We start from the raw sequence: 3,631 nt of genomic DNA on the forward strand, positions 1-3,631 counted from the left end.
TGGATCATACATTGTAATACAATCATTCACTCTGTATCTGTTACTGAAACTAGGTTACTATGAATAAATAAAACACATTTATAAATGTTTGACAATCCAAGTGTATAGAAAGGGATCATAATGAATTGGGACTAGGTGGAACTTATTCGTTATCTATTCCATCTAAAACATATGTTTCAATTCTTATACTGAATGTTTATAAGAAAGGTACTCACATATGTTTTATCTTTGATGTTTACAAATATCTTATTTTTTTAAAATTTAAATAAAATTGCTTAAAAATATAAATATAAGCTACTTGTAAGATCTTTAATATATTTTGTGATATTTTATATATGCTTTTGATTGAATAATCTCCTTCATGTTTTCTTGAAGATGATTATGTACACCATATAATCCTTAAATTGAAAATTTGGGATTAGAAAGGACATAATACCTTTCCGCAAAGTATCCACAAATAAAATCGCGATGGATAATTGTTATTTATAAATATTTATTATTCGCGTAAATAGCAAATATTTTAATACTCATTTGTAAACGGATCGGATACAGATATTATATTATCTGTATATGTAAGTATCTACTATCCATAAAAAATAAAAATAAAAATTTAATTTATATTTTATTAAGTTAAATTTAATTAAAATTAATTTATATTTTTCAAACTAAATTTTTTTTAATTAAAATTAAATTTATATTTATATTTAATTTAATTTATATTATATTTTATTTTATTTTTTGTAATTTTATTTAAATTTTATTTATAAAATATAATTTTGTAAATATTCACCGTGAGTATCACAGAGTTTTAAAATACATGTGAATATTTTTATATAGGTATTTGTGCGGGTAATAAATAGATAGTGGTATATATTTTCTTTTGCAAATAGAGGAATAAATTATCTGTGTTTGATCTAATTGATTGTCATTCCTATTTGAGATATAACAATTTAACAATTTATGTTAAACAACAAATATCATAAAAGTCCAAAAACTAACTTTGTAAAAGAGTTTACTACATATTTATAAAATGACACATTCCATCTCATGCAATGCAAAGACTATTGATCCAATAAGAAAATATGGACTTTACACGCAAAAGGGAATGTGCATAAAATCTTGAGATAAAATATTGAATACTATATGGTCTACCTAAATCTTCTAGTTTAAGAGAGAACTTTTTTTGGTAATAATCCTTCCTAACTAAGTTTTTTAAGAAGTGATTTTTGTTTTCTTATTGAGTTGACAAATTCTTTTTTAAACTCCTATTTGTAAATTATTAGAAGTTACTTGAAAAAAATCATCAATAACTTTGTGATTAAAAAATACATATTTTAATATAAGAAAAACAAATAAAGAGAATTTGCTGGGATGGCATTGTGTATTTATATAAATAGAATTAAAAGTAAAACAGTATTTGTTGGAATATATACTATAATGGAACCTTTTTGCGCTTTTTGAGTGTTGCTTGAAATAAAATTAGATATGGATATTTGAGGATAAAACTTAATTATTTATGCTTATCTACAAAGGAAAATATGTAAGTAACATATGTAATAATTATCTACAAATTTGAAAAGCCGTAGTAAAACAATTTACAAATTAAAAATTTAGAGGTATTTAAGTTACTCGCCAATTTATCTATACATAAAAAACTTGAAATTTAAAATAGCTTATTCATGTCCATACAGTCAACGGGAATATATTTCCTGTTTTTTATTGATAACAATAAAAAATATTATTATATTTTAATAAAACCAATAATGAAAATATATATAAATTAAAGTACAAATGAAAAAAATTCATCCATTAATATAAAGTAATCAAAATGAACCAAAACTTTATATAGAAAATAAAATATAATCGTTTTCAAATATAAATAATTCTTGTATGAAAAAAAGAAACTGAAAACCCTAAATATTAACACTTGTAGGTTACTGTCCCACCACACCGAATGAGTGAGAAAGTCTTTCAAACATCATACACCAATGTGTTAAACATGAAACATATATCTCTTTGACCAAACAGTTTTAAAGTGACAACTTTAGAGGTTCACATGAAAAGTTATAATTTGTTCTGTAACTAAAGGATGCATAATGCGTATGAAATTTACATAAGAACACATTGCACATGTATGCATTAGATAATGAGTTTAAGGAATACAATTATCATCTAGAAACACATGGCAATATTTTCTCTCCATCCTATTTCATTTTTCTCAAGTTTATGGGACTGCAACAAAATAAAATAGTTGAAAATAACATTATTGCAAGTAAAAATGCAAAAAATATATATGACATGGGTTAAGAAGACTATGATAGTTCTAAATATTGAAAAAAAAAAATTCTTTTATAAGGAGGATTGAAACAAACACCAATTCACTTGAGAACACATGTGATCCTTCTAAATTACCGATCACAAGATTCCTAATAATACACTTTTGACTTTTCCACACAAGCCAAGATTCCTAGTAATAAGCTTTTAACTTTTTCCATAAGCCAAGAAAAGAGATAGGGTAAAACGAGTAACATTGCCTCCTTACTACGTAAATGTGGAATCCGAAATCTTTTGGAGCCATCAGGTAGACGTTTAGAAGGTGAATCCATAGTAGAGTGGAAACCTGGGAAAAACTAAACAAATAAAGAGGCAAAATAGGTAAACAAATTTAAAATGAATTTTAATTTTAAAAATTTGATGAAAACCTTTAAAATTTTTTTAGCATGTATTAATGAAGTTTTATTTTATTAAAAACTTGATTTATTTATTTTCTTAAAGTATATATTATGAAAAAGTGTTTTCATATGTTTAAATATTTATGTTTTATAAGTGTTTATATTAGTTGGAAGTCTATCAGATATGCAATAGACAAAATCTTTTCATCTAAGCTAAGTAGTAGACGATTCAATGCATATTAGACGAGTACAATTAGAAGAGACCTAATTTATTAGATCACCTTAGATGTTAAACAACCTTAAATATTAGACAACTCAATTCATTATACAAGTCTCTAAATAAACTAAAGCCTTTAAATAACTAAGAAATTTAACAATTGAAACAATGACATAGGTCCAACTAGAGGACCTATTACTAGGAGCATGACCAAGAAGATACAAGAAAGTTGGGAAGAAACTGAGATAAGTGAGCTTAATCGGATACAACTACTAATGACATGGGTCAAGGAAGATGTTAAGATTTGATGGATTGTATTAAGTCCAATAGTTTTGGTTTCTCTTAACTATGTAAAGTATACGTCCAAACCAAGCTCTTCTATTTCTGGTTGAGTTCCCTTGTTTTTGGTTGAGTTCCCTTGTTTCCAATTGGGCTCTTTTGTTGTCAGTCAAGCTCACAAGCCAACTTGTTGGGCTTTCCTGTTTCCAACCAAGCTCCTAAGCCCACCTGTTGAGTTCTCCTGCTTTCAGGCGAACTCCTAGGTCAACCTGTTGGGTTCTCCTGTTTCTAATTGGGCTCCTAAGCTGACTTATCGGATTCCTCTAATTCCAACCAACCTCTTTTACCTCCATCCAAGCTCCATCCTGATGGCCGAGTTGCCATACTGAAGGTTGGGCTACCGAGCTCCTTATTGAAGGTTACGCTGTTGGGAATCCAAGTGTGAGTCCAAGTCCCACATTGG

Source organism: Vigna umbellata, chromosome 5 (genome assembly GCF_029865625.1).
Source record: "Vigna umbellata cultivar VRB3 chromosome 5, Vumbellata_1.0, whole genome shotgun sequence".
In the NCBI taxonomy this organism is placed as follows: domain Eukaryota; kingdom Viridiplantae; phylum Streptophyta; class Magnoliopsida; order Fabales; family Fabaceae; genus Vigna; species Vigna umbellata.